At 39.6% G+C, this 24,755-nt stretch overlaps 1 long non-coding RNA gene and 1 pseudogene across 11 annotated transcripts in view; both read left to right on the top strand.

Moving 5' to 3' along the window:
* The window catches only part of LOC143879849 (uncharacterized), a 121,568-nt gene that overhangs the window by 17,275 nt on the left and 79,538 nt on the right, over positions 1 to 24,755 (top strand). For 6 of the 11 annotated variants that reach the window (XR_013251411.1, XR_013251407.1, XR_013251408.1 and 3 more), the window contains one exon: positions 13,648 to 13,689. This is a non-coding gene — a long non-coding RNA (uncharacterized LOC143879849). Of the gene's footprint in view, positions 1 to 4,040; positions 4,252 to 13,647; positions 13,690 to 24,755 lie in introns of all 11 variants that reach the window. The other 5 variants (XR_013251412.1, XR_013251413.1, XR_013251414.1 and 2 more) reach the window with 2 other exon arrangements.
* On the top strand, positions 12,235 to 13,581 carry LOC143878420 (uncharacterized; annotated as a pseudogene).

Genomic DNA, 24,755 nt, shown 5'->3' with positions numbered 1-24,755 from the left:
GTGACTCGGGAAGCTTATTGCTAGAAACATTAATAAAAGACTTTGACAAAACTCAACTCAACTAAGCCTTTGTCCCAAACTAGTTGGGGTCGGCAATAAAAGACTGTGACAATAAAGACTAAAAGTTAAAGTATGATAATTAGTGTGTCCTAAGCTATGATGCCACACTGAAATATTCAATAGAGGTGTCTGATTAGGAGGATCTAATATCAGATGCATGCAAAATTGTATAGGTTTCCACAGCGAACACCCTTAGCCAAGAGTGTCTCCACTCATAAATCCTTCTCAAGAACATAGGAAGGTGCAAGCTAACAATTTATGTTGGATATTGGGAACTAAATGCGTATCAGGAACATGGAAGTGACCAAAAAGTGGATGTCATTGAAGTCGTACTAATGTGGATAATCGGTAGAGATAACCCACCACTCATGACAATATGGGAGGAGCACGGTTAAGGAACTAAGGAGGAACGCTTACTTCTGTCATTAGGGGAGTGATACCCATATCAGCCACCTAATATGCTTCAGACAGAGTAGTAAGGTACATGTCTCTCGGCTGATGAACAAGAGCTATCTTGGGACACTGCTGATCGTCAGAATTGTATCGATGACAGCACTCGATAGCAATGTGGTTCCAAGGACCATAGATCTGACTGCTAGCTGGAGAAGAAGGCTAGCCACAATATGACGGAGTAGAGGCAGATTCTCTTGGAAGGTGAGTGTCATAGTAGCATGCCTTGATGTAGGTGGGGTAGATAGCAAACCACATTGAGGATCACCGTAGGGGAACAAAGAGCCTATTATCCAGGTTGGGGTGGAGGATATCCCTATTGTGGGGTGGATAGCAAACCACATCAGGGATCACCGTAGTGGGAACAAAGAGCCTATTATCCAGGTTGAGGTGTAGGATATCCCTATTTCTGATAATGAGGGTTCCCGCGACCGCGATCTCAACCACTACCTTGTCCATGACCACATCCACATCCACAATTGTGGGTGTTATACAAGCCAACTGGATGAAAAGTCTCTAAAGAAGCCAAAGATGAAGACTGATAGGCAGGTCTCTTAGCAGATCCGTCGTAGACTGAAGAAGACCATCATAGTGTAGCAGCAGGACTCATAGGTCGGGGAAGGATGGGAACTTATATGTAGTCAGCAACAAGGTGCTGAAGATATGATAATCATAAGTAATCTTGTCTAGTGTGTAACAAAATTTACTGTGCTCATCAGGAGGTTGTTTAATTGCAACAAACTGATTAAAAGGATCACAGATGTCCTTTTTTTTATGACATGCGGTATACCCACGCCAATTTTTAGGGCGGGACTATTCCCTACGATGCAGCAATCACCCGTAAACCACGCGCATTGGGCAAGCCCAGGGGGGTTCGAACTCTCGTCACTGGGGAGCATACCCATGACTTTAAGCCAAAGAGCCACACCCGTATGGGTTATCACATGATGGCTTTTGTGCGCGATATTGACTTTTAAGTGCTTGATTGATTAGTCTTTCATTAAGGATATTTTGGTAATTTGCGTATTGTATGTAAGTCCATGTTCTCTGCAGATAATGCTTAATGAAAAATGCGTATGTCCTCTCTGTTTTGGAATTCTGTCGCTCTCGTAATCTTTTTTCTCTACATTCATATGATTCAAGGTATTATTTACAAATATGATTTTTTTTTGAAAATAAATTTACAAATATTTGTAAATTCATATTTGTATTTACGAATGTGATGTTATGAGACAAAAGTTTGTGCGAAGCCAAAAATGCTAATGTGTAGGCGGTAGGCCATATAAATTTTTTTCTTATGATGAGTGAGTTCAACCTATACATTTTTGTACTCGACTGTGACATGGATATTTGAGATTTGTGACCCAGGCCATTTATTTGATTGGCTCCACTGATGCATGTGTCATCAACCTTGGTTTTTAGGTCATGAATGACTCATATATATGGTGTGTCCACCACATGAACTATTTATGGAAGTTAATATGAATGGTTTTGAATCGTGATGTTGGCTTGAATGTGAGGGCAATTAGGAGTTAAATGGATTAGTGTGCAAACAAGGTCATTTAGTACATCCTCTCATTTACATTGAAGAAATTGTAGACCACCATGTATAGCATCTAGGGGATCCAAAGGAAATCAAAAGATGCACAAGAGGAAAAAAAAGGGCTCTCGTGATTGAGGCAGTGCAAGGGAGCGAAAGCATGCAACTAGGAGGGGTGGAAGTATCAACACAATTGCAAGAGAAGAATAGTTTCTTCCCCACGAAATTGGGGTCCACTCTTTATTGGTTAAGTTATGTTTAAGTTACAAGAATAAGGCGCATTTGCTTTCAGTCACAAACTTTAGGGGTAGGGGATAAAAGTCACGAGTGAGGAGATGGTCAGGTCTTTGTTTTCGTGGGAATCAGGGTCGCATGTGGAAGGCAAATACTATTGTAAGCCAATTTTCAGGGTAGTTCCGGAGATTGAATAAAAATAAGAGTTTTAGGTTTTTTTTTCCCTTGTTCTTTGGAAGCCTTTGATGTTTTCTTCTCTTTTAGGGTTTGGGGGAAGAAGCTTCTAAAGTTGAAAATTTCTGCAACCAGATATCCACAAAGCACCAAGGCACCTACCTAGCTTTGTATTCAATCTAGGACTAGTTTTTTACATCGATTTGTTCGTGCGGATTTTGACTAAAATCAGTCATTAATTATTTCTATGAAGTTTATTTTTTCATATCTTATATCCACGAAGATCACAATCACATATTGTTTTACGGGAATTGCTAGAGTCCATCGCAAAAGGCATTTTGCGGCTGGTCTGTCGCTTGTCAGACCAACCACCTCGTGAATGGAGACAAAAGTTGTTGTCTTCATTCACGAGGTGGCTAGTCTGACATGCGACAAACAAGGGACACTAGCAAATCCCTTGTTTTACATACTCAGAAATTCCATTGCAGCAATTTTATGGTTTGTGAAAGTTTGAAGATATCTATTGTATCAAGTGGTATCAAATTTACCATAAATAGAACAAGTTTAGAGATATCTATTTTATCAAGTGGTATACCAAAAAAAAAAAAAATTATATCAAGTGTTATCAGATTTGTCTTACGTATAATTTTTTCTGCTTATATCACAAGGACACCTGTCGGAGTGGGTCAGTCCGATTGGTATGGGATGAAACTCTTTTCCTTGTGAAAATATGCCAAAAGTGGTTCCACTACAGGGAATGATCAACAACGATTGTTATTCCTTGCATTGGCAAACATTTAGGGTGATTTGGCCGTCGATTTGATGTGCCAATCTTATGATGGGTGTCTCTTTATGTCAATGGCTGCCACTCGAATGGAAGTCACATTGGATGATAGTCTCTTTTGATCTTTTGTCCTTTTATTTATTTATTATTTTCTATCTGCTATTTTTTCATGCAATTTTCCATTACATTTTTTATGATATTTCAAAAATCACTAAACTCCTCATTTCTTAGGAAAATGATTCCGATATTAGCTTGAGTTTAGTGTAATTATGGTATTTTTTCTAATCTTTTCCGCATATTTATTTATTTCCAAGTGGGTACTAGAACCATATGTGAGGGTCTCGTGACCAGTCATTAAAACTCTATAGCTTTCCTAAATTGAAAGATGATATTGAATATCATAATTTTGGTAATTAAATCTACATATTATTGCATTAGAATTTTATACGACATCCAATCAGGAGAAAAATAAAATTTACACTACATAGTGCAATAAAATTTTGATGTATTGTATCAAAGACCAACACATTGCTCCTTATGATAAAGTTTATTCTATCAATACTCTTTTACGCAACCGTCAGCTTTTAGTGAGATGGATTCTGTTTGGTTTAGTTACTTTGCTATTTTAGTTATATTCTACTTTGTTGGTTTCTTAAATTGTATCATTGGTTACTTTTCCCCATAGGAAATTTTTGTAGCATAGTACAATAGTTCTATCTTCCGGACTGTAGATGTAGATGGTTGTCTTCATTTGAATTTCGGTTTTTGATTGCGTCAGTGCTTGTAAAACATGGCCAGTGTTTTCGAATTGAGATAAGATACCTGAGAGATGGGGAAAGCCGATGACAATGCTAGATCGAAAAAAACTGTATTCGTGACTGTAGGTACCACTTGTTTCGATGCTCTTGTTAGCGTGGTAGATACCCAACAAGTTAAAGAAGAATTGGCAAGGAAAGGCTACACGGATCTTCTGATTCAAATGGGTCGTGGAACTTATATCCCTTCGAAGGTCTCTATTCTACTTCTACATGTGTTATTTATTTATTTTATGTGAAATTAAATGTTATAATTACATGGCTTTTTGTACTGGGCAAAATATCTTCATACATGTGAAATGGTAATAGGCTGATAGCATATTTGACATGGTTCATATTATATTTTTTCGGTATGGTCTTTACAGTTCACACAACATTGTGATTTTGCACGAATGAGATTAAAATGCAATGTAACGTTATGGATAGTTTAATTGAACGGTCACAACGAGATTCCTACTTGGAGCTTGGGTTATAATCGATTCAGGCCGAGTACCTTGATTCAATTACTTGGATAGTTGAATCATTTCAGATAATATCAAGTAGGCTTCTGATGTTATAAATATGGGTGTGGGATCAAAGCTTTGCGCCTTTGGGATCTCACAGCCTGTATTTCAACATCCTGTAATGATGATCAATTAGGATTTGGTTTAGTATTGCCATGGTGGTCTTTGGATGAGTATACCCCTTTTTATTGAAATTTTTTGGATGAGTATACTTTCCTCCATTAGATTTACTGTCTTATTTATTGTGATTCAAATTCATGCCCTTCTGATTTTCATAGAATTCATTTAGGCATACACGGGTTTTGAATGATCGGGAAGTTAAGTTCCATAGTTGCAAGAAGCAGGCCTGCTAGCGGTGCTAAGAAACAATGGTTCTGAAAAGGACTCAAGAAATGGGAGTGCTAGTATAGAGCATTATTAAAGAGCTCTAGATAGAAAGAAACATATTTAGTGTTTTGAGAGATTAACTGATTTAATAGTTGAATTTATAGAAGCTTAGAGCATCTAGATTTGAAAAATGACAACTTTTTTTGTGAATGTTATGATGACAAAACTAAACAAGTATTATGTAATTAATTGAATCAAATCGGTTTGATGAAATCATGTTTGCACTAATCAGTGTTAGAAAATGTAGTACTGCATCCCCCTTTACTTCTTATTTCCTTGAAACATTCCCTCTTCAGTTATATTCATTTAGATATATTAGTAGTTAGAAAATTCATATGGGATTAGTCATTGCAAGTGTTTGAGGAGTGCGACTCACTTCCCAAAAACAACGTTTTTGAAAGCTCATATATGTGAGCTTATTCCAAAACCTTTCAGCACCAAATTTAGGGGAGTTTCCTTTATTTTCCAAAAAACAAAAGAAAAAAGAAAAATTGGTTTGCTATTGAAAACAAGGAATCCATATATGTTCTACCTTAATTCCAATGATTTGGGTTGCCGTCTCCAAGTGGTTTGTCCTTCGCTTTATAGATTAATATGGTATCAGAAATTGTTCTGATACTTAAATTCTCTTTCATCTTTTCTCCACTCTAGATACATCTATTAGAAATTGTAGATTTTTCACGTGGTGGTCGGACCGTAAGATCTAGGCTCTTCCCCCTTGATGTGATAGAAAACTATGAGGGTCTCTGGGTTTTGTGCCTGGGTGTTTGCTACAGTAATCATTCCTCTTTTGATGTTAAATCATGGAAGAATTGTGACCTTTTATTATTGGTTCTGTCCTAGTAAGGATGGTAAGTATTGCTTCCCTATTTGTGGAATTTCTATGAAGCTTGGGTGGGCTATAGGCTGTGTACAACCCATATAGTGGCATCTAAGAGATTATGTGGTGCCTATTGCTGTTCGAATGGCCTGAATATTGCCTTCTTGCTAATTTTCTTGCTTGAATAGTGCCTCTATAGTGTTTGTGTGGATTGAATGATCCTCTTGCTGCCTCATTTGTGTGTCTGTGCTACCTTGTTAGTCATTATTAGTTCTTCTCTATTTATTTGTATGTTGCCCAATATTTTGTGATCACCTTGCATATCTTTTAGTGTAGATCACATACTGCCCTATTGATGATATCCCTTTAGTGAATTTAAAGGCTTCTTGTTCTCATTGTGTGATCTACGTGCTGCGTCATTTATTTTGATCAGTTGCTAGTTGCTACCCTGAAAGTTGTTATCATAAGTAAAAGTAAGCCTAGCCTACCCAATGCTATGAAGCTGCTGGGGTTGCAATTCACTTATGTGAAGATGAATGGGCCCAATTATCTTGCATTGGCTAAGTTTATAAAAGTAGCACTTGGTGCAAGAGGGAAATTAAAATTCGTGCCTATGAATTTCCTGTGGGATAATATGGAACCAGAAGTCAGTGGCTCAGTGCCAATGTGATACTTTTAGGCCGGCTAAAAAGTATGGCACTGTCAGTTTCATCTCGTGAAAATATATCTCATGTTTACAAGCTGTTCAATTTTTGTTTTGCAATGGAATAAGACCATTGTGAGTAGTATAGTGCTTTAAGAGACATGCAATGGAATAATCCTCTGATTTGTAGATGCTGATCAGGGTTTGTATCATGATGATTTTGTTGGCAAGTGCACCAAATTAACGGTTTGGATCTTTGAAGAAGATAGGCCCAAGTCACTTTTTACGGGGTCCACCTACTTTAATGATCTAAACCTTCCGACTGCGTAGAAAGGAAAGAGGAAACCTTCAGACTTGGGAATCATTAGGGTTTGTTACGACTTGGGAATCTCTCCTCTGGTATTTCTCTCTCACTCTATTTCAAGCTTTCAGATTTTAAAATCTGTCCTTATAGGTAGAGAATTAGAAAGATGGGTAGTTATTTGGGTGATGATTTGGTAATGGCCATCCTCTCCGGATTGCCTGGAAAGGATTTGGTGAGATGCAAGTGTCTCTCGAAATCATTCAACACCTTGATTTCAAATTTCATCTCTCAAAAGCCAACCCTTTCCATGTCCAATCTCCTCTATGAATTCTACGAAGGGGGTTGCTTGCCTCAACCTGAGTGGAGATATGCTCGTCCTCTTCAAGAAAAAGAAGAAAACGAGAAACATGTTATTAGGAATATTAATAATGTCAATGAGCATATCACTTCATACAATTTGGAAGATTGCCAAAATGGGTTGCTTTTGTTTGTCCATAAGATTACAAATATCCATGGTGTTTGGATCCTTTTACCAATAAATGGTTTGCTTGTCCTCCTCCTCCGCCAATCAAACTAGGATTTGAACCAAGTTTTGGGTGTATTTCCATCTTAGCTTTCGATCCTCGAATCTCCCCTCACTACAAAGTAATTCGCTTTTTGGAATGGGGGAATAGCCGTGACCTAGGGGTGTAAACGAGCCGAGCCGAGCCGAGCTTTGCCAGGCTCGGCTCGGCTCGTTAAGGTCAAAGGTTAAGCTCGGGCTCGGCTCGGGCTCGAACTAGGCTCGGCTCGGCTCGGCTCGGTCAGGCTCGGCTTGGCTCGCGAGCCGCTCGCGAGCCTTATCGAGCTTGGCTGGTTGCGTTATATTAAAAAGAAATTTGCTAGCAAACTTCTACTATTGCATTTCTCGGGCATGTGAACATCATTTTTGCAGAGATTCTCGCACATGCAAACGCCGCTAGCAAAAGCAAAAAAAGAAAAAAAGTAATCATTACGGAAAAAAAAGTGAATAGCTGAATGTGTATAGTTTTAAATGGAAAATTACCGATTGAAGTTAAAAAGTTATTACAATTACTAAAAATTTACCAACAGAAGTTCCGACGTTATGACAATTACGGAAATTACGGAAAAAAGTTACGACTTATGATAATTACGCCTCAGCTGTTTCTACTTTATTATATTTATTACTATTATTTTATACGGTTTTTATTAACGAGCTTTAAGGAGCCGAGCCGAGCCGAGCCTGGCCTAAATCGGGCTCGGCTCGTTAAGCTTAACGAGCCTGGCAAGCCGGCTCGGCTCGGCTCGTTAAGGATTCGAGCCGAGCTCGAGCCGAGCTTTTTTCGAGCCGAGCTCGAGCGAGCTTACGAGCCCGAGCCAAAATTGACACCCTTACCGTGACCAGAAAATTAGGGTTGATATTTTCTCTTCGGAAACGGGTAAGTGGGTTAAGTCTAAGCACGCACAATCGTTTCACTTCTGGGACTCGACGCGAGTTTTTCTTAATGGAATTGTTCATTTGAGTGCTGATCAGGATTGCATTGTTGGTTTCGATGTGAAGGAAGAGAGCTTTCGGGTGATCTCGTTGCCTGATTCTAATTCTGGCGTTGTAGAATGTCTAGGTGTGTCGGGAGGGTATCTCCATTATACCAATAAATTCAAAAACCCATTGAAAATCTGGATGCTCAAGGACTGGCAGAGTGGTTGGATCCTAAAGCATGAAATCAATTTCGAAACCTCAACAATAGAGAATGATCATGATATATCATTCGAACCCATAGCATTTCATCCGGATTTCGACATTGTTTTTCTTAAGAGATTGGATAAGATCCTTTCCTATGATCTCTATGCCACCAGATTAGAGGAGCTCTATACTTGTTATTCCGGTTATGGCTGTCCATTTTATCTGTTTTACCCCTTTTCTCCTTGCTTATACGATGCCTTGCCCTAATCCTGTAGCCGGACTCAATCACATGTTGGATCAGAAAATGAGTAGCCCGAATCAGCGTCTAGACCTAATTACACTCTAAATTTTGGGTTCGATTAGTATTTAGAGATGGTAGAGGCTCTAAAGGGTAGAAAGCTTTGAACCTACTGGTATTTCGTATTCCAACACTGCTGAAGTCAAGGCCTTGCTGACGGGACTGGGGATTTATCGGAGATGGGTTTGAAGGCCTACTCGTGGTGGAGTCTTTGATATGTTATGCTTGAATTTCTTGTAGGAATCTCAGATGACTGTCCGCATCTTGAGCACCAATATGTTTTTTTTTTTTGAATGGTAAAGCACCCATATGTTATGTCATTGATTTTATCTTCTGTTTGTGAGCCTCAAAGCTACTTCTAGTTTTTGCATGTTGCTACATCTTGAATCTTATAAAGCAAATGTATAACATGGTTTGTCTTTGATTTTATCTTCCCAAAGCATATTGAACTGAATTTTTTTTCTAGTATGCATTTACACTTTTTCTTAGTCCCAAGTACTATTGTTAGTAGCAATTTTCATAGATTAATTTATATTGTTTATTGGTGTGGCATCTTGACAATGTGAGCCGGTTTCATGTATTGATGAGTTTTTGTTATAAATGAAAATTATTAACCTGTGACCATCACAATGCTTGTTTTCACATTTTGTTTATACACTTTTGAAGTTAATCCAACAAGTATAGTGGTTTTCCTAAATAGGGAGCAACATGTCACATGCTCTATGGAAAAGGGTGGTCATTTTATTTTCATAAACCTGGACTGCTTGCTTGTTTGGACGGCATAAGTTATATCACAATTTCATTATTGTAAGCATTGTGTTAATGGGGGAGTAATATGTTGAAGGGCCATGGCTTTATATGACAGATACTTGTTCATGTTATTTGCAAGGATTTGAAAGTTCTTCATTGGGTCTGTGCTCATTGTCTAGGGCAGGAAGAGCGAAGGGGAAATCATGAGAGGAGAAAAGGAGTTTTCTCTCTCCCCCAAGTGAATCTATGTATATGTATATCTCTGTATACATGTTTTTACAATGCCAAATGTTTTAACTAAAATATGCCTACACAACATATTATATTCTAACACTCCCCCTCAAACTAGGCACCTTACATTATATAATCCCAGCTTGGAAACAATGAAATCAATGCCTCTGATTCAACAATTTGGTAAACAGGTCAGCTAGCTGTTCTTCTGATTTTATAAAAGGTGTAGATGCATCTCCACTTAGAACCTTCTCACGCATGAAGTAACAGTTGACTTAAATATCGTTGGTAAGTTCTTGGATTGCCAAGTTAGAAGCAATGTGCACTGCAACCTAATTATCACATAATAACTTCATCGGAAACCTCATTGAAAATGCCACTCCTATAATAGATGCTTCAACCAAGCCAAGTCACATATAGTATGCACCATTGCTCAATACTGTTTTTATTCGTCACTGGACTTCAAATCCCGTTTACCTTAGACTAATCTGGTTTATATGCTAAAATACTACGCCTTGATAAACATGAAACGATAGTGTCATGGGTTTCTTTAGATTATTATGCTTTATAAGTAGTTAAATTACTCGAATCCTGCACTATCTTTCTCTCTTTTTCTAGTTACACAATTTTATTCATTTTGGAAGTGTGTTTTCTCCCCTCTTTGCGCGAAGCTAACGCAAATATAACCGTTGATTGAACCATGAATCATGAAACATCCAACACCCCTCATTCGTTAGATTGAAAAAATTGCCAAAGTATGTTGTTCTAGATGAAACAGAGTAATGAACTCTCATTCGTATTATGAATAGCCTACTAAAGGGGCTTCATTGATATTCCCCAATTTGGAAGATATCCATTTCGGATGAGCAAAGCCAGTAGGATGACACGAGTAGAGGCTATCAATGTTATTCAATACTAATCGTTGCATCAGAATAATCAAAACCTGGTTTTCTTACTTAAAATTCAAGAAACGCTGCCAGGACAACATGCAACAGCTTGATCATGAACCATCTTTTACACTGTTTTCAAATTAAAAACCTGGATTCTAAAATCTGCGTATCCAAACAGCCCCTAAAGGTGATAAATTGCACTTTTATCAAAACCTACACCCAAAACCACCATGTTTCATGGTATTTCTTATTTGGGTTTTCAATTAAATTGTCAAAAAAATGAAGATTTTATCACTATAAGCACATTCCATTAGCTGAAGTCATGGAGTTTTCCAGTTGGGAATTTTCTCGATGGTTCGATTCAAATGATTGAAGCTTATAATACATCTGTTGAAGGTAGCACTGGCGTTGACTCCGGGACCTAGGAAAAGCGGGACGAAAAAGATCCTAAAATCTTTTGCCAAAAAAGGGAGGATCTGATTTTATGTTGTAAATAGCAGTAAAGAGTAGTAATCGCTAAAATTCTTTTGAATCTGGGGAACCTTGTGATGGAATCGATACAAAGGTAAGTTTTAAGGTTTTCTTTCGGTAGTAGAGATGGAGGATCAAGGGCTCCATGAATCATCTTCTTGCCCAAGAGGTCGAAGGCCGAACCTTTTCATAGAAATCATGGTGCTACACGCGATTCTTGATAAGATGAGAGGAATGGTTTATGTCGATGAGTTAGCAGTTGCCAATGCCTTCCTCGTTAGATCTGGAAGCCTGCCAGAGGATAGGAGGCATCGAAGTAATGTATGGCATGTCTCTAGGGAGATGGCTATTTCAAAACTGGAAGAAGAAATAGAATCTCGATCTTCCCCTGGCCTCATGGAAAGGTCTCTGGGAGAGCCTTTCAAGGCTTTTCCGATCTCATTTCTTCAAAGCTTCCTGGTTGAGCTTGGGAAATGTTCGTATTAATTTTGGGATAATTTAGAGGTAAGATGGTGCGACCGTTTTCTTTTTGTAGTGATGATGATGTTGTAGACATGGATCTTCAAAGTAAATTATCAAGGAGTTAGGGTTTGGGGGCTTCTTGCATGATTAATGGAAAATATCACGGATAAGACATATATTTCAATAATTACTCCCTCGGGTTTTGTTTTGGTGGCTTTTCCTCTGCCTCTTTTATAGTTGAGCGGTGACGACTCCTTTTTACTGAATTTACGATTAGCATTTGGGATAATCTAGTCTCGATATAACCGTCTTTTTGAGAATTGGAAGAGGGCCAAAGTATTTGCAGTTAGGAGTGGCATTTCTTTAAATTACTTAATGGTAATGATGACTAATTTATCTAGTCGTTTGGCTCTCCTCAGCAAAGGAAGGAAGGGGTAATCCTTATTTAGTTTAAGAAAAATGGCAGTTTCTTCTTCTTCTTCTAAGGCTCCTCGAACCTTCAAGAGATTAAGGAGAGAGTTCCCGGACTGTTCGGAGTGGTTCCAGCATCGCCAGTGGGTTCGGAGCTTGCAATATAATAGGGCTAAAGCCTCGGTGGAAGCCCCCTCCATCCTTGAACCAGTAGAATGGGAGGCGAAGAAAAACCTTTGCCTTCGGAAAATATTGAATCTGATATCAATCCTGATGAATCTGGTCGAAGAGGTCCCCTTTCCGCAGTTCGCCTCAGACTTTTGGCCTGAAGATATGCAACTGGAACTAGATATTGGAATCAAATCAGTGGAATTGAGCGACTGTGCATGAAAGCTTTCGGCCATAGGTATTTTGGTTTTTGGCTTTCTGTTTAAATGGTCTCAATAGACAATTTTTTGGGGTTTGGTTATGACTGGATCGAAAAATGTGAAGATGGCAAAGGAGTAGGATGGAATTCTTTGGAAATTTTGACAAATGGAAAAGAAGCGTTTGATGGGATGACTTGGATTTTGATGGATTACTGTACTAAATCTGGATACTATTTAGTTTATCTTGTCTGGACTAGTGCAGCATGTCGGTCTAGTTCACCTTAATAGTTTGTATTGCAGGATGGGACTGCTGGTCCCAAATGCTATCTTAATCTTAATAAAATATGTCAATTTTTTTAAAAAAAAATGTCATTGCCATTTTCTTTGCTGTCTTTTCAGCCGTAGCTAGCGTAAATGACCTCCTTAAAAGATATAGTCCCGGCCGCTGTAAACACTGTGAACACACAATTCATATTGTTGGACAAAGAGGTTGCAGGCAAAGAAGGGCAAGAAAGAACTTGCTTCGCACCGGTTGCGGATGAAACTGCGGCTGTTCACTTCCAATTCTGGGGGTGTGAATGCAATGCCTTTGAGCCGGGTGACATAATTCGTCTTAGTAATGGCATTTTCTCCTATCATAGGAACAATCTTGTTCTATGAGCAGGAAAGAGAGGGAAAGCTGAGAAGGTGGGAGAGTTCACCATGTCATTTGTTGAGACACCTAACATGAGCGAGTTCCTTTGGGGTCCTGATCCTAATAACTCTACGAAACTTGTGCAAGAGGCCATCATTGCACCCGACTCCCGTCTACTCCCACCAATGCCGTGAGCATATCATGTATTGCTATGGTATGTTTCTTTGCTCGTCTCATTCTCATCGTTTAGGAACAAATTGCTCAGTGTAGTTCAGTTTCAGTTTTTGCAAGTCGTAACAGAGGAAGGAGTTGAACCATTCAAAAAAAAAAAAAAACAGAGGTAGGAGTTTATTTCAAACTGAATGTGGACTGTACTGCCGGTCTATTAGAAAGTGGAATGTTAATATGGGAAGAAAATTAAAAGGCATGGACTGGATGTAGCTTAGACTAATGCCAGAAAACTGAACATAAAGGAGTGGTCTTTGATCAGCACTGATTTTTGGTTCTTTCTTTTCATTCTATGTAGGATTTCTAGGTTTCAGAATTGAGAGAGTCAGTTTGAATTTTTAGGATTTTATCTCACCTTTAGCATCATTAAAAAAAAAGGGGTTTTATCTGATTTTTATCTTATCACTCAGGTCTGATGTTGCAATTGGTTCAGTTTATGACTCCATGCTGCTAGTAGGATATATGTTTTTGACCTCTTAGATGATTTGCACTGTTTTATGTTTCAGGATTAATTTCTCCCACGGAACACCAAGATTCAATCACCAGAGGTTTTGTGCTACTATCCAATCACTATCTTTTCTTATCATTTTTTTTTTCTGTTCTTTTAAATTTTCTTTTACAAAATATTTATCGTGAATTCTAGCCTAATATCTTTATATTAGAAGGTGAAGTTAGGTAAAATGTCACCCTTTTTTGGCCGTCTTCCTTTTATTTTCTTTTATGCATCCAAGTATAGCTTTGATGTCTCTTTTCGGACGAAATGCAATACCATGCCTAGTATTTTTTTTTTTCATAATATGTCAATGCATTTTTTGTTATGTTTTGCTGTGAGACATCTGATGATAATAGGGTTGTTTCTTACATGGGTTTGTGTTTTACCTCTGTGGACATGCCTACTCTTTTTTTTTTCTTTTCATAATATGTCAATTCATTTTTCGTTATGTTCTGCTGTAAGACATCTTATGATAACAGAGTTATTTCTTCCATGGGTTTGAGTTCATCTAGATAAGACAACTAGAGCAGTCAAAGACCAAGGCCAATGCAAGATGGTCAATGTATATGGGAGAATTTGGATAGACTTTAACAGACGAATATTCACAGACAAATCGCCATAGGCATTTACAAAGTGGAGTTCATAACAACTTTTCAATTTTTTTCAATTGTTTCCTTTTAAGACGTGGGCTTAACTGTACAGGCGATAACATATTGTTGGGGGCCCAATCCTTGACGGATTTTCAGGTACCGTGCAATCATTAGTATCAACCAAGCCCTTTGACATCTAAGTATTGCAGCCACCCTTCTTCCATTTAAAACTTCACTGAAACTTCAAAATAATCAAGCTTGATTGAGAGAAAGTAGGGAAGTTTTATCAAACTTGGATTTAAAGTTGGATTTTTTTGGGATATTGCTGTGTTGCAGCCATGAGGTTGGATCTCAGACATTCCCACCCTCAGTTTATCCTCCCTTCCATTCATTCCAGTGTTTTTTGACAGAACCCAATTCTTAGTTTAGATTCCAAAGTGTATTTTTTAATTATCAATCATACCAATTGTCCTAGAGATCAAGAAAGTTGATTAGACAAACAAAACCAACTCTCTCCATGTTGTCATTTCTTAAACATGCTTTGCCTCAGAGGAAAAGAAAAAGCGGAGGAATTTGTTGCGACAGTTGCAACTTGCAACCAAAACAATCCGTCATGAATTACTTGGAGATAAAAATCGCATGCTACATGGCTCAAGGATGGCATAATTACTACCAGGGAGAAATATACAATAAAAGAGCAGTGGGCCATCACACTGGAAAATTCTCAGTCTCAATTCTATTCTGTATGACAGGAAATGCTTCAATTCATGATAATTGCAAATAATTTCAAATGGATTTCAACTTAGGGTTTACTATTCTGTTGACACAAGAGGAAGGGATCACCACGTATGGATTTAACGGGGTGCAATCAAAGATGAAATCTTTCATTATGTATTTGGGAAGAGATCAACACTACTAGATTCGGCCATTATAAAAGTAATGGGGGCAAGTGCACGGCTAACAGTAGGATGCTGCCAAACTTTACTCAAGACCATGGACTTATTTACATCCTAAAGGATAGTGTGAGATACACTTGGAGAAACAATCAGTTCTCTTCAATCTTTAGCGGCTTGGCCAGATTTTTGATCACGAAGTGTTGGGAAGATCAATTCTTAGAGGTTCGAATGATGACACTCCATAGACTTGTTTTCCACCATTGTACTCTACTATTTTCAAAGAATCAAAACTTTGAGAGTAAACCATTCATATTTAACTTTGCTCGGTGTGAAATCCGTAGAATTGAGACTTAAATTGGTAACCAAGAAGAGTCCAGAATTGATGGTTCAAATATTACACTCCATGTTCAAACATTAATACTTTAATGACAAGCTGAAATCCTAGAATACCAATTCATTTAAAGCTTGTACAAATCACTTGGATGAGCTCTTATGCATGATCAAGCATATTGACACAATGAGCGAAAAAAGAGACATCAGAGAGTGAAGCTCAGTTATACATGGAGGATTAGGAAATATACGAAGGCACATCCTTACTTGGGAAGAAGTTAGTTGGACACAAAAATCACATGCTACATGGCTAAAGGATGACATAATTATTATCTAGAAGAAAGATACAATGATTAGTTTCAAAAAAGAAAGATACAGTGATTGCAGTGGGCCATCACACCGAAAAATTCTTAGCACTGATTCGATTCAAGATGTTGGGAAATGATTTGATTGAAGAAGATTGTAAACAATTTCAAATGGATTCTAACTGGGGTCTACACGAGAAGAAGGGATCGCCTATGGATGTAACTGGGTACAGTTGCAACAAGAAATCTTCTGTGATGTATTGGGGAAGTGATTAACACTGCCGGATTCACTCATGAGAAAAGCATGACATACGCGACTAGTAGTAGGAAGCAGTCGATCTTTATTCAAGATCAAAAACTTATTAACTTGCCAAAGAATGGTATGAGACACACGATTAGTAGTCGGAAGCAAGTTAATCTTTATTCAAGATCAAAAACCTATTAACTTGCCAAAGGATGGTGTGAGATTCACTTGAACCAATAGGTAGTTACATTCAATCTTTAGCGGCTTGGATAGATTTATTATGATCTCAAGGATTGGGAGGATCAATTCTTGGAGATTGGAGTGATGGCTCTCCTTAGACTGGTTTTTGATCATTTGTCGTCTATGATTTTCAAAAGAGCAAAACTTCAAGAGTAAACCATTTCGACTTAACTTGGCATGGCACGAAATTCATGGAATTGAAATTGGAATTGATAACTGGCGGAAAGAGTGGAGAATTGATGGTTAGAATGATAAACTTTATGGGCAAACTGGAATACTTTAAGGGGAAGCCGAATTCCTGCTATACAAATTCATTTAAAGTTCTTATAGATTGCATGGATGAGCTCTTAAGCATTATCAAGCATATCAACACGAGTGATGTAGGGAACTATCAAAGAGTGAAATTCATCAACTATGGAGGCTTAGACTACACACAAAGACACATCCTTAAGTGGGAGGAAATTATGGATATAAAGTCGCATTGGATATAATGTAGCCTTCGGCTACAATGTCGCTGCGGATACTATTTTCTTTCGGATACAAGGTCGCTTTGCATACTATGTCGCCTTTGGATACAATGTCGCCTCGGATACAATGTTACCTCGGATATAAAGTCGCCTCGGATACAATGTAGCCTCGGACACTATTTTCTTTCGGATACAAGGTCGCTTCGGATACTATGTCGCCTCGGATGCTAGGTTGCCTTCGGCTCCAATGTCTCATTCGGATACAATGTCGCCTCGGATACAATGTTGCCTCAGATATAAAGTCGCCTCGGATACAATATAGCCTCGGATACTATGTTTCCTTCTGCTACAATGTTGCTTCGGATACTATGTTGCCTTCGGATACAATGTTGCCTCGGATAAAATGTAGCTTTGGATAAAATGTCTCTTTGGATACTATGTCGCCTCAGATAAAATGTTTTGCTTCCAGATGTAAGGTCACTTCGGATACTATGTCGCCTTCGGATACATTGTTGCCTCGGTTATAAATTCGTCTCGGATACAATATAGCCTCGGATAATATGTTGCCTTCGGCTACAATGTCTCATCGGATACTATGTTGCCTTCGGATATAATGTCGCCTAGGATATAATGTAGCCTCTGATACTATTATATCCGAGGTGGCATTATAACGTATAGTTAGGATATAATGTTGCCTTCGAATATGTCGCCTCGAATACAATGTAGCGTTCGTATTTTCTTTTGGATACAATGTCGCGATCAGAAATAATGTTGCCTTGGATACAATGTTGCCTCAGATATAAAGTCGTCTCTGATACAATGTAGCCTCGGGTACTATGCTGCCTCCGGCTACAATGTCGCTTCAAATACTAAGTCGCCGTCCGATGAAGTGTTGCCTCGGGTACTATGTTGCCTTCGGCTACAGTGTCGCTTCGGAAACTTTGTTTCGGTCGGATATAATGTCGCATCGGATACAATGTAACCTCATATACTATTTTGCTTTCGGATACAAGGTAATCTTGCCTCGGATATAAAATCGCCTCGGTTACAATTTAGCCTCGGGTATTATGTTGCCTTCGGCTACAATGTCGCTTTGGTTACTATGTTGCTTTCGCATATACTGTCGCCTCGGATATAATGTTGCTTCCGGCTACAATGTCGCTTCGGATACTTTGTTGCCTTCGGATATAATGTCGCCTCGGATACAATGTAGCCTTGAATACTATTTTGCTTTCGGATAGAAGGTAGCTTTGGATATAATGTCGCCTTCGGATACAATGTTACATGTGATATAAAGTCGCCTTGGATACAATGTTGCCCTTCCTCTACAATGTTGCTTCGGATACTATGTTTCCTTCGGATATACTGTCGTCTTGGATACAATGTAGCCTCGGATACTATTTTTCTTTCAGATACTATGTCGCCGTTCGATGAAGTGTCGCCTCGGGTACTATGTTGCCTTCGGCTACAGTGTCGCTTCGGAAACTATGTTGCGGTCGGATATAATGTCGCATCGGATACAATGTAACCTCATATACTATTTTGCTTTCGGATACAAGGTAATGTTGCCTCGGATATAAAGTCGCCTCAGATACAATTTAGCCTCGGGTATTATGTTGCCTTCGGCTAAAATGTCGCTTTGGTTACTATGCTTTCGCATATAATGTCGCCTCGGATATAATGTTGCCTTCGGCTACAATTTCGCTTCAGATATTTTGTTGCCTCGGATATAAAGTCGCCTCGGATACAATGTAGCCTCGGATACGTTGTTGCCTTCAGCTGCAGTGTCGCTTCAAATACTATGTTGCCTTCGAATATAATATCGCCTCGGATACGATTTTGCTTCTAGTTATAAGGTCGCTTCGGATACTATGTCGCCTCAGATATTATGTTGCCTCGGATATAAAGTCGTCTCGGATACAATGTAGCCTCGGATAATATGTTGCCTTCGGCTATAATGTCCCTTTGGATACTATGTTGTCTTTGGATATCATGTCGCCTCGGATACAATGTTGCCACAGATACTATTTTGCTATCGGATAGAAGGTCGCTTCGAATACAGCGTCGCCCCTGATACAATGTTGCCTCAGATAAGAAGTTGCCTCTGATACTACAATGTTGCTTCGAATACTATGTTGCCTTCGGATAAAACGTCGCTTCGGATATTATTTTGCTTTCGGATAGAAGGTCGCTTCGGATACTATCTCGCCTCGGATACAATGTTGCCTCGGATAAAAAGTCGCCCCGGATACTATGGTGCCTTTGGCAACAAGGTCGCATCGGTTACTACGTTGCCTTCGGATACAATGTCGCCTTAGATACTATTTTCTTTCGGATACAAGGTTGCTTCAGATATTATGTCGCCTTCGGATATAATGTCGCCTCGGATACAATGTTGCCTCGGAAATAAAGTCGACTCGGATACAATGTTGCCTCGGAAATAAAGTCGACTCGGATATAATATAGCCTCGATAATATGTTCCTTCGGCTACAATGTCGCTTCGGATACTATGTTGCTTCGGATATATTGTCGCCTCGGATACTATTTTGCTTTCTGATAGAAGGTCGTTTCCGATACTATGTCGCCTTCGGATACAATGTCGCTTCGGATACAATGTTGCCTCGAATATAACGTCGCCTCGGATACTATGTAGCCTCAGATACTATGTTGCATTTGGCTAAAATGTCGCTTCGGATACTATGTTGCCTTCGGATATAATGTCGCCTTTGAGACAATGTAGCCTCGGATAGTATTTTCTTTTAGAAACAAGGTCGCTTCGGATAATGTCGCCTCGGATACTATGTTGCCTTCAGCTACAATATCGCTTCGAATACTTTGCTGCCTTCGTTTATAATGTCGCATCGGATACTATTATATCCGAGGCGATATTATAATGTTTCATTCGGATATATTGTTGCCTCGGATACTATGTTGCCTTCGAATATACTGTCGCCTCGGATACAATGTAGCGTCGGATAGTATTTTCTTTCGGATACAAGGTCGCTTGGAATACTTTGTCGCCTTCGGATACAATGTTCCTTCGAATATAAAGTCGCCTCGGATACAATGTTGCCCTTCGATTACAATGTCGCTTCGGTTACTATGTTGCCTTCGGATATAATGTCGCCTCAGATACTATTTTGCTTTCGGATACAAGGTCGCCTCGGATACAATGTCGCCTCGAATAAAATGTTGCCTTGGATATAAAGTTGCGTCGGATACAATATAGCCTCGGATACTATGTTGCCTTCGGCTACAATATCGCTTTAGATACTATGTTGCCTTCGGATATAATGTCGTCTCGGATACAATGTAGCCTCGAATACTATTTTGCTTTCGGATACAAGGTAATGTTGCCTCGGATATAAAGTCGCCTCGGATACAATTTAGCCTCGGGTATTATGTTGCCTTCGGCTACAATGTCGCTTTGGTTACTATGTTGCTTTCGCATATAATGTCGCATCGGATATAATGTTGCCTCGGATATAAAGTCGCCTCGGATACAATGTAGCCTCGGATACTTTGTTGCCTTCAGCTACAATGTCGCTTCAGATACTATGTTGCCTTCGAATATAATATCGCCTCGGATACGATTTTGCTTCTAGTTATAAGGTCGCTTCGGATACTATGTCGCCTCAGATACTATGTTGCCTCGGATATAAAGTCGTCTCGGATACAATGTAGCCTCGGATAATATGTTGCCTTCGGCTATAATGTCCCTTAGGATACTATGTTGTCTTCTGATATCATGTCGCCTCGGATACAATGTTGCCACAGATACTATTTTGCTATCGGATAGAAGGTCGCTTCGAATACAGCGTCGCCCCTGATACAATGTTGCCTCAGATATGAAGTCGCCTTTGATACTACAATGTCGCTTCGAATACTATGTTGCCTTCGGATAAAACGTCGCTTCGGATATTATTTAGCTTTCGGATCGAAGGTCACTTCGGATACTATGTCGCCTCGGATACAATGTTGCCTCGGATAAAAAGTCGCCCCGGATACTATGTTGCCTTCGGCAACAAGGTCGCATCGGTTACTACGTTGCCTTCGGATACAATGTCGCCTTAGATACTATTTTCTTTCGAATACAAGGTCGCTTCAGATACTATGTCGCCTTCGGATATAATGTCGCCTCGGATACAATGTTGCCTCGGAAATATAGTCGACTCGGATACAATGTAGCCTCGGATACAATGTTGCCTCGGAAATAAAGTCGACTCGGATACAATGTCGCTTCGAATACAATGTTGCCTCAAATATAACGTCGCCTCGGATACTATGTAGCCTCAGATATTATGTTGCATTTGGCTAAAATGTCGCTTCGGATACTATGTTGCCTTCGGATATAATGTCGCCTCGGATACTGTTTTGCTTTCGGATACAAGGTCGCTTCGAATACAATGTCGCCTCAGATCCAATATTGTCTTGGATATAAAGTCGCGTCGGATACAATGTAGTCTCCAATACTATGTTGCCTTGGGCTACAATGTCGCTTCGGATATTAAGTCTCCTCGGATACTATTTTCTTTCGGATACAAAGTCGCTTCGGATACAATGTCGCCTTCGATACAATGTTGCCTCGGATATAAAGTCACATCGGATACAATGTAGCCTTGGATACTATGTTGCCTTCGGCTACAATGTCGCTTCGGATACTATGTTGCCTTCGAATAAAATGTCGCCTCAGATACAATGTAGCCTTGGATTCTATTTTGCTTTCAGATACAAGGTCGCTTCGGATACTATGTCTCATTCGGATACAATGTCGCCTCGGATACAATGTTGCCTCAGATATAAAGTCGCCTCGGATACAATATAGCCTCGGATACTATGTTTCCTTCTGCTACAATGTTGCTTCAGATACTATGTTCCCTTCAGAAACAATGTTGCCTCGGATACAATGTAGTTACGGATAAAAGGTCGCTTTGGATACTATGTCGCCTCAGATAAAATGTTTCCTTGGATGTAAAGTCGCCTCATATACATTATTGCCCTTATGCTACAATGTCGCTTCGGATATTATGTTGCCTTCAGACATAATGTTACCTCGGATACAATGTAACCTTAGATACTATTTTGCTTTCGGATACAAGGTAATGTTGCCTTGGATATAAAGTCGCCTCAGATACAATGTAGCCTCGTGTACTCTGTTGTCTTCGGCTACAATGTCGCTTTGGATACTATGTTGCCTTCGGATATAATGTCCCTTTGGATACAATGTAGCCTCGGATACTATGTTGCTTTCAGCTACAATGTCGCTTCGTATATTAAGTCGCCTCAGATATAAAGTAACCTCGGATACTATGTTGCCTTCGGCTACAATGTTGCCTCTGATACTATGTTGCCTTCAGATATAATGTCGCCATGGATCCATTTTAACCTCGAATTCTGTTTTGCTTCCAGATGTAAGGTCACTTCGGATACTATGTCGCCTTCGGATACAATGTTGCCTCGGGTATAAAATCGTCTCGGATACAATATAGCCTCGGATAATATGTTGCCTTCGGCTACAATGTCTCATCGGATACTATGTTGCCTTCGGATATAATGTCGCCTAGGATATAATGTAGCCTCTGATACTATTATATCCGAGGCGGCATTATAATGTATAGTTCGGATATAATGTTGCCTTCGAATATGTCACCTCGAATACAATGTAGCGTTCGTATTTTCTTTTGGATACAATGTCGCCATCAGAAATAATGTCGCCTTGGATACAATGTTGCCTCAGATATAAAGTCGTCTCTGATACAATGTAGCCTCGGGTACTATGCTGCCTCCGGCTACAATGTCGCTTCGGATACTTTGTTGCCTTCGGATATAATGTCGCCTCGGATACAATGTAGCCTTGAATACTATTTTGCTTTCGGATAGACGGTAGCTTCGGATACAATGTCGCCTTCGGATACAATGTTACATGTGATATAAAGTCGCCTTGGATACAATGTTGCCCTTTGTCTACAATGTTGCTTCGGATACTATGTTTCCTTCGGATACTATGTTTCCTTCGGATATACTGTCGTCTTGGATACAATGTAGCCTCGGATACTATTTTTCTTTCAGATACTATGTCGCCGTCCGGTGAAGTGTCGCCTCGGGTACTATGTTGCCTTCGGCTACAGTGTCGCTTCGGAAACTATGTTGCGGTCGGATATGATGTCGCATCGGATACAATGTAACCTCATATACTATTTTGCTTTCGGATACAAGGTAATGTTGCCTCGGATATAAAGTCGCCTCGGATACAATTTAGCCTCGGGTATTATGTTGCCTTCGGCTACAATGTCGCTTTGGTTACTATGTTGCTTTCGCATATAATGTCGCATCGGATATAATGTTGCCTCGGATATAAAGTCGCCTCGGATACAATGTAGCCTCGGATACTTTGTTGCCTTCAGCTGCAATGTCGCTTCAGATACTATGTTGCCTTCGAATATAATATCGCCTCGGATACGATTTTGCTTCTAGTTATAAGGTCGCTTCGGATACTATGTCGCCTCAGATACTATGTTGCCTCGGATATAAAGTCGTCTCGGATACAATGTAGCCTCGGATAATATGTTGCCTTCGGCTATAATGTCCCTTAGGATACTATGTTGTCTTCGGATATCATGTCGCCTCGGATACAATGTTGCCACAGATACTATTTTGCTATCGGATAGAAGGTCGCTTCGAATACAGCGTCGCCCCTGATACAATGTTGCCTCAGATATGAAGTCGCCTTTGATACTACAATGTCGCTTCGAATACTATGTTGCCTTCGGATAAAACGTCGCTTTGGATATTATTTAGCTTTCGGATCGAAGGTCACTTCGGATACTATGTCGCCTCGGATACAATGTTGCCTCGGATAAAAAGTCGCCCCGGATACTATGTGGCCTTCGGCAACAAGGTCGCATCGGTTACTACGTTGCCTTCGGATACAATGTCGCCTTAGATACTATTTTCTTTCGAATACAAGGTCGCTTCAGATACTATGTCGCCTTCGGATATAATGTCGCCTCGGATACAATGTTGCCTCGGAAATAAAGTCGACTCGGATACAATGTAGCCTCGGATACAATGTTGCCTCGGAAATAAAGTCGACTCGGATACAATGTCGCTTCGGATACAATGTTGCCTCGAATATAACGTCGCCTCGGATACTATGTAGCCTCAGATATTATGTTGCATTTGGCTAAAATGTCGCTTCGGATACTATGTTGCCTTTGGATACTATGTTGCCTTCGGATATAATGTCGCCTTTGAGACAATGTAGCCTCTGATAGTATTTTCTTTTAGAAACAAGGTCGCTTCGGATAATGTCGCCTCGGATACTATGTTGCCTTCAGCTACAATATCGCTTCGAATACTATGCTGCCTTCGTTTATAATGTCGCATCGGATACTATTATATCCGAGGCGATATTATAATGTTTCATTCGGATATATTGTTGCCTCGGATACTATGTTGCCTTCGAATATACTGTCGCCTCGGATACAATGTAGCGTCAGATAGTATTTTCTTTCGGATACAAGGTCGCTTGGAATACTTTGTCGCCTTCGGATACAATGTTCCTTCGAATATAAAGTCGCCTCGAATACAATGTTGCCCTTCGATTACAATGTCGCTTCGGTTACTATGTTGCCTTCGGATATAATGTCGCCTCAGATACTATTTTGCTTTCGGATACAAGGTCGCCTCGGATACAATGTCGCCTCGAATAAAATGTTGCTTTGGATATAAAGTTGCGTCGGATACAATATAGCCTCGGATACTATGTTGCCTTCGGCTACAATATCGCTTTAGATACTATGTTGCCTTCGGATATAATGTCGTCTCGGATACAATGTAGCCTCGAATACTATTTTGCTTTCGGATACAAAGTCGCTTCGGATAGTATGTCGCCTTCGGATACAATGTCGCCTCAGATACAATGTTGGCTCAGATATAAAGTCGCCTTGGTTACAATGTAGCCGCCTCGGGTACTCTGTTGCCTCGGATACAATGTAGCCTCGGATACTATTTTGCTTTCGGATAGAAGGTCGCTTTGGATATTATGT

The sequence above is a fragment of the Tasmannia lanceolata genome, unplaced genomic scaffold, assembly GCF_043159265.1.
Source record: "Tasmannia lanceolata isolate RefF3 unplaced genomic scaffold, GAP_Taslan_0.1 ptg000006l, whole genome shotgun sequence".
NCBI lineage: Eukaryota > Viridiplantae > Streptophyta > Magnoliopsida > Canellales > Winteraceae > Tasmannia > Tasmannia lanceolata.
Note: the sequence above shows the minus strand (reverse complement) of the source record. Positions and strands in the feature narration are given on the sequence as shown.